Source organism: Ambystoma mexicanum, chromosome 5p, assembly GCF_040938575.1.
Source record: "Ambystoma mexicanum isolate Mex_15411 chromosome 5p, UKY_AmexF1_1, whole genome shotgun sequence".
Lineage (NCBI taxonomy): Eukaryota > Metazoa > Chordata > Amphibia > Caudata > Ambystomatidae > Ambystoma > Ambystoma mexicanum.
In genome coordinates, this window is record NC_090930.1 from 249306927 (window position 1) to 249314845 (window position 7919).

The following is a 7919-nucleotide window of genomic DNA, read 5'->3' on the forward strand; positions in this document are numbered from 1 at the left end:
GGGAAATGTGAAGCCATCGTTTTTGAAAGACTGCAAGGTTTCAAACCTAATGGGCAGAAATTTAAATGGTATGTGAATAAAGAACCCATTGGGCACGTACTTAACACCAGATATTTGGGAATGCAACTAAGTGCGAGTAGAAATGACGCACCTTGGGTGGACGCAGCCAAGAAAAAATGCCGCCAATTGGCATGCCAAGCAGTCCTGATTAATAAAAAATTTGGGAAATTCTCTCTAAGACCAACGATAACCTTTTTCCAGCAGAAGGTGGTACCCTCATTGATTTACGCCGGTGAAAACGCTTTTGGTTGTGGGTCCGAAGTGTGGAGCTCTTTGGAAAGCATTTTTTGGTCCAGGGTTCTCCATTTGCCTAAAGGCACCTCTACTGTTTGTGCCAGATATGAGCTTGGGTACATCTCAATTCAAGCGAGAGTTGCTTGGAATCTGTTAAGTGTCTTTAGGAAACTAAATTCAAGCAATCCAACCCCCCAGATGGAGATCCTTCACAGTCTAGAACTCGCCAAAGCCCCCTCAATCTTATTCCAATGGAATAAGTTATGTCATGACGTGCTCAGCTCCTATGACATCACAACGCAATTGTTGCTCGAGAATCCTGATGCTGCAAAACTAAAGCTTTGGAGAAATGATTGGATTTACACCTGTACCCAAAGAGCTGCTTCTAAATCTATGCTTGAAGCGCCGAGGCAAGAGCCTATGGCTGGGTCCCGCCCTATCTGTCGTGCTTCCCGGACCAGTGGTCTCGTGCCTCCTATTTGCAGTTTAGGCTGAATGCCATGCCAACCAAGGAACGCCTTTGCTACTAGTCCCAATCTACGGACCTGGACCTCACGTGTCGGTTCTGCTCCACCAACAAGGAAACACTTAAACATTTGATTTTAGTATGTCCCGAGTTGGAGAGCGAAAGAAATAACATCTTTAGCCCAATAACAACGAACTTTCAATTCCTAACTCGAGACGACTGGTGGAGAGCCCTGTTTGATGGGTCAAACAGAGTGGTGTTGTACGCATTAGTTTCTTTTCTTCGAGTCGTAAAAGACCGCTTATACGCCGTCCCGGTGGAGCAACCCGCTGGGACATCCTGAGGTCTGTATTGGAGGCTGCTGTTAACAGTAAAAGTCTGGGGTAATAGCGGATGATTTGTGAGCTTTCATTAATTTGAATTGTATGTTAATTTTTCTCTTTTTAAAGGTTTGTAATAAAACCATTAAAAAATAAAAAAAAATAAAAAAGATATGCTCATTGATGGGGGCTTGCCAGGCATCAGCAGATATTCTATTTCTTCCACTTTCATGGCTTGATGTACACATTTTTGATATACGAGCAGGAGGGACCAGGTGGTAATGACCGGAATACATGTTATTTGTAGGCGACAGGTTTGGTCGAGTTGATAGAATATATATCTCACCCACCCAATCTTGTTCGTAAATATGATATATGTAAATACATATATAGGGCTGGGTAGGAAAAGGGGCTCAGGAGACCCACACATAACAGAACGTAAAAAGGTTTACAATCAGTTGCTCAATATGAGTCAACCAAACCTACCATTTCCAAAAATAAATTATTTAATCATGTAGAACCATGTTAATTTCCATTACTTCTGGTGCTACTCTTCCCTGTCTCATTCCGCCGATGGTTATTGTTCATCAAGCCATTGGATTCAGCCTTCGCTTGTGCATGGACAGGAGGTGAAATGGCAGAGCGCTTTCATGCTAACACTTACAACAACAAATAAATACTCTGATCTTTTGAACTAACCAGATCACTAACCAAACGCATTCGCCAACCACACTGATAGGCAGATAAACCTGGACAAATGGTGGAGCACTGGTGAAAGGAGGCAACGAGTCGGTAGCGGGACGTGCAATGGTCCCTTTAAAACAATCATATTCTTTTTTAAAGATGCCACATTGAAGTTTCAATTCTGGCCTAGCACAAAAGTACATAACCCAACAAGTTGGGGAAAAGGCATTGCAGCAGTGCCAATTTTTGTTTAACCCTTTGTCTGCGTACCCAGATTGCCACAGCCAAATAGCCAAAAAACGTTTGCTTGGGGCACACAGATGCCTCCACCGAGCCATTATAAATTTGGGATGTATGTAAATGTCCTCAGAGAAAAAAATCCTTTTTTAGGTCCTAAGGGCAGTCAAAATGGTGAATTACTTTTAGACACCAGGAGTCAGATTATCTAAGATTTCCAACAGTGCTCAAATACATTTTAAGTATTTATGTAACGCGATAAACGGGTTTTGTCCCAATCCATATTATCTAAAAACGTTTGCAACATAGAAACGCAAATAAAAAATATATTCATTTTTGCCCCAGTGCAAATATTTTTGGGTAATGTGGACTGGGGCAAAATCGATTTGCTCCATTCCCTATCATACAAGCAGCTAATCTTGTGCTAAATTGATTGGCCCCATAGTTTTGACCAATGGGACAATTTGAAAATCTAGCTCCAGGCAGCCCAAGTTTAGGGAACTGATCTAGGGCAACAAGCCACTTCACAATCGCCAACATGTTTTGCTGCCAGACTCCTTATGTGTAGATAATAAATCCATTACAGCAAGAATTACATTCATATAGTACAATTCCATTTCAGATTTATTTAAGCACGTTTATGTAATGAATATAAAGTACGCATCAGTATTAGCCAACAAAACGATCTAGTTCCATCTGCTGTAAGCAATACAGGGACCACCTCAGTCACTGTTAAGCGTTCTACACTATACCAGAGGAGAATAGCCATAGATCTTGGGACGGTACAGGATTCAATTTATGGCCACTCAACAAAGGGCATTTGAGATATCCAAGGTGCATATTGTTTGCATCTGCACAATCTCTACTTAAAAAAATACAGTCACTCATGCTCTGGAAGAAGAGCATGAACGCAAAATGAACCAGTTACCTTGTACCTATGAAATCTCTCCCTTTAGCACCCATCACATCCTCATAAAACCTTCTTTGCGTATCTACCAAATGCATATGGCCAACTCATTGACTGAAAACAGCATTAGCGTAGTTTTTTTATGGTGTGATCAGTGACCTGTAGCTCGTATGCAAAGGCAAAGTGAAAAAATGATCTGCATCCACCAAATAAAAAAATATTCTTCTATTCTTCGGAGTGGGAGAAGCACTTGCTTTAAACACAACATTAAGCCATCCACAATCTACTTCCTGTGACCTACATTTCCATTGTAGTTTTTTTATAGACTGCTTGGTGGCCTGTAACTTGTACGCAAAGGCAAAGTGAAAAGATATCTGCATCCACTGAATACAAAAATATTCTTCTTAGTGAAACACCAAAAAATAAAGCTATCCACTACGTCGCATATGTTGTTGGAAAAAAAATTAACATTTAACGTAGGGAAATAATCAGCGTAAGAAAGCAGAAGAGTTCTAGCGAGGCAACATATTCTGCTGCAATCTTTCAAGACCAGAGAGCAGTACACTATTTAAAATGATAGGATATTGAAAGAAAGACCTCTCATGCCCAAATCTATTTCACCTCAAAATACAAAACAAAAACCACCATTCCACTAACGAATCGACTACACCAGCCCTGGACTGATGTTTTATGCATACACATATGGCAATTTATAACAAAGATATGTACTGAAACATGTACAACATTTTTTAGATTGATCGTAAATGTGAAGTAGAATACATTCATGCCATCCCTTCAGCACATATTACTCTCAGAACTGTATGCAGGTAAAACTGCCAGTGCCACACATAGGTGTACCAATCAGCAATGCAGAAAGAAAACGTTACTCACTGTAGTGACTTCTGTACTTAGTCAGTTGTGCCCCCACCCTCCTTCCTTCATACTTATTGGTGTCTGTTCTAGGGGATGGGATCAAAGCAACTTTTGCACAGCACAAAAAGACAATTTCCCTTTAAAAATGTCTGCATTGCACAGGAAGCACAGCAGGGTGATGTGGCCTCCCCGGCTGACTTTGCCTACCGGCAACCCCTGTCAGTCCTTGGCTCTGCTCGATGGGATACCTATTTGCTGGGCGACGGCAGGCGGGGCATATGGTGGTAAGGGGACTATGGACTGAAGTCACTACGTTGAATAACTTCTTACCCTTACGTCCTGTCCCCTTTCCTCCAAACCTATGGGAGATATAGCAAGAGCCCCCCTGGGTGGCTGGAAGCTAAAGTTTAAGTAAAGAGGTTCTGTAGAACTGCCTGACCGAAACCTGGCATCTGATCTTGATGCCTTGTCCATTCAGTAGTACTTGCAAAAAGCCAACGGGGAGGGCCATGTGGATGTCTTACTGATTACTTTCCAAGGAATGTTTCTCTGAAATGCCACTGATGTGGCCTTTAGCTCCAACTGTATGAGCATGCAAGACTTTAGGGATGGTTTTCTTTTGCAATTTGTATGCTTCTGCAGTACAGGAGATGATCCATTGTGCTACGGAGGCTTTTGATGCTCGAATGCCAGCCTGTTAGCCACCAAATGACACAAATAAGCTGCCAGATTTCCGGTATGTCTAAAAGCGCTCTACATAGAATTTATGTGCCCGCCGAACATCCAGCGAATGCAAAACTCTTTCTCCCTATGATTGTGGAGACAGGAAGAACGATAGTAGGACGATTTCTTGATTGAGGTGAAAAGCTGAAACTACCTTCGATACACATTTGGGATGGTTTGCAGAACAACTTTATCCCTATGAATAAACGGTGTATGGTTCTGATGATCCTTCTAGCTGAGGTGACCGCTACTAACAATGCTGTCTTCCATGTTACCAGCTTTATGTCAGCCGTTGACATAGGTTCAAACGGCTTATGAGATATTGCTCACAAAACTACATTCAGATCCCAGACTGGGTACGGTCTACCCGCCGAAGGGTAGAGTCAAAGCAGTCTGTCCAAATGCCTTTTAATAATCGAGTTTGACGTGGAAATGTTAAGGTTTGGAGAGGTGATGTACGCTCCCAACTGCTGATAAGTATGTACAAAAGGAATTGATGTTGACCCTGTAGAGGCAAAGTAAGACAAGAAGGATAGAATATTATCCAAAGATGGATGATGAGGATACTGGGATTGCTCCAGCATACGAAAATAGAAACGGGCCCATTTGCTTTTATATTGGGACCTTGTGCACCGTTTCCTGGATGCATGTACGATAGTCATGTTGTGTTCTGACCGACCTAGACCAGCGAACGCTTGTTGCTCAGGAACCAAGCTGCTAAACTCAGTGAAATCGGGGAGGGGTGAAACACTCAGCCTTCCCGTTGAGATAGAAGAACCTGTGTCACTGAAAGGGGCCACAACCCATGTGACTTTAGTAGCCATAGGTCCGAGTACCGAATTCGGGATGGGCGGTTTGGTGCTATCAAAACTGTGCATTGACTGGAGTTCCTGAATTTCGATAGGATTCTCGGAATGAGAAGAAAAGGGTGAAACGCATAACAAGCTTCTCCTTACAGGGATCTGCAGAGCATCGCCTAGGGCTCCTGTTCCAGTAGCGCTGCAAAGCAAGTGCACTTGGGATTCCTTGATGTCACAAAAAGGTCTACCTGGAAAGCCCCACCTCAGGAAAATATGTTGAAGAACCAAGTCTTTCAGCTTCCATTCGTGGTTGCAGTGTGAATGAACAACAGCCCAGGATGTCTGCTCTTGTGTTGAGGGCTGTGGGTAAATGTACTGCTTGGAGAGAAATTTGATGCAGCATTCTCCATTCCCAAACCTGTAATGCTAGACGACATAGCAGAGGGATCTTGTTTCTCCCTGCTTGTTTATATAGAACATCGCTATCATATTGTAGATCTTTAGAAGTACTCTGGAGATTTGAATCAACGGAAGGAAGGACCTCAGCAGCTTGAAGATTGCCAAGAGTTCCAGCACATGTATATGGCGGTATTACCCAAATTGACCTTTTGCAATTGACCTTTTGCACAATTGACCTAATTATTGTGGTCCTAATTGACCTTCTGCACAATTGACCTTTATATTATTTTAGCGATTTTATATATGTATTGGGTTGGTTTTGGATTATAAATAATATAAGGGGATTTGGTGGGGGGTTGCAGGGTTTTTTGGATTGGGTGGGGGCTCCGGGGGGTTTCCCCCCTCATATATGTCCTAATTGACCTTCTAAATTAGGTAAATTCTCCTGAGATCAATTGCGAAAAGGTCAATTATTATACAACCTATATGCCATTGGCGCTCTGTTGCAAACCATAGAGCATGAGTTGGGAACTGGTCCAAGCTGGCTCCCCAATCTGTTAGAGACAAGTCTGATGTAATGGTATGAAGATGAGGAGGTTCCTGAAACGGGACTCCTTGCAGATGATTTGACACGTCCTTCCACCAGAGAAGGGCTGGCTTTAATTCTGGAATGACAGGAATCTTTTTTGATTGATGTGGCTTCACCTAGTCCCAGGAGTCTGCTAAATGTAACTGAAGTCAACTCATCTTGAGGTGGGCCAATGGAAGTGCCAGGATGGATGCTGCCTGGAGACCCAATAGGTGCATGAACCACCAAACTGAGGTGGTGTTTTGCACTAGAAAGTGTGACACTGACTGCTTTATGTCTTGAATGCTTTGATGGGTGAGGAACACTCTTCCTATGCAGGAGTTCCACCTGAAACCTATGAAGGGGATATCCTGACTTGGTACAAGGCAAGGCTTCTTCTGGTTTAGAGAAAGACCTACACTGAAAAGCAACTGTGGTCGCTGTTCCAGAACTGTTGAGGCCCCCTGACATGTCTCTGCTCTGAATAGCCAGTCATCCAGGTAGGTATCAATGTGGATTCCCCTCATTCTAAGGTGAGCTGCTATGTGAGCCATAAGTTTTGTAAATACTCTGGGAGCAGCATTAAGACCGAAGGAGAGAACCTGGTACTGAAATGCTTTTGACCCAGGGAAAATCTGAGGAATCTCTTGTACTTGGATGGGAACATGCAGATATGCGTCCTTTAGATCCAATCTCCACGATTTAGGGCATTTCGAATATGAGCTGGAGTTACCATCTTGAACTTTTCCAGGGGAAGGAACAGATTTAGGTAGGAAAGATCAAAAACTGTCTGCAGGCCTGCGTGGTGTTTCTTGAGTACAGTGAATAGGCGAGAGTAGAAACCACGCCCTTTTTCCTCGGATCTGTAATAAGTTGGATATCTCCAAAAAGAGGACTACCGACCCCAACTGAATTAAAGGGGGAGCTGAAGGAGGGACAGGGGACTGGGTAAACAGTAAACATTGCTGGCTTTCTAGATTGTGAGAAGTTTGAAATTATGCCTCCAACCGGGAATGAGCAGATCAGGAAGGAGATATCATTTTTTTTTGCCATCAGTGCCTGATGGAATCCTCCATTTGAGATTCTCTGTTTCTTTCTCCTCTGTGCGCATGGTGATCTGTCCAGCTGCTGCTTTTCCAGTCATGTTAGCCACAAAACTCTCCAAAACGTTTGCTTTTAAAATCAGAGCAGGGTTATCTGGAGGTCTGAAAAAACTTATGGGGACCTTTTGTTAAAACAGTTCATGATTTGGCCATAATAGTGGAGGAATTGCTTTCTCAATTCGTTGTCACTTGACGAATGGAACAAATCTTTTCCATTTGAAGGGCAAATCGAGGGTCTTGTTTTAGACATCTTCAGTAAAGTAGGTAGCTCTTGCCAAAGCTGTTTGTCACAGATCTACTCCAATACCTATGGCTCTAGAAGCTGTATCAATGGGATGAGCTGCAGACTCCCTCAAATCTTGAGCAATAAACTTAGCTTCGGCTAGGCCAGACTTAAAAGCTGCAATTCTCTCCTGTGGTAAGTATTGTTGGAAATCCAAGATATCCAGCCGCAAACGGTGGTTGGCTACCACCAGAAGGACCTCCGATTTTCCCTGACGCTAATGAAGTGACACATTAGCATAAACCTTTTTGCCATAGGCATC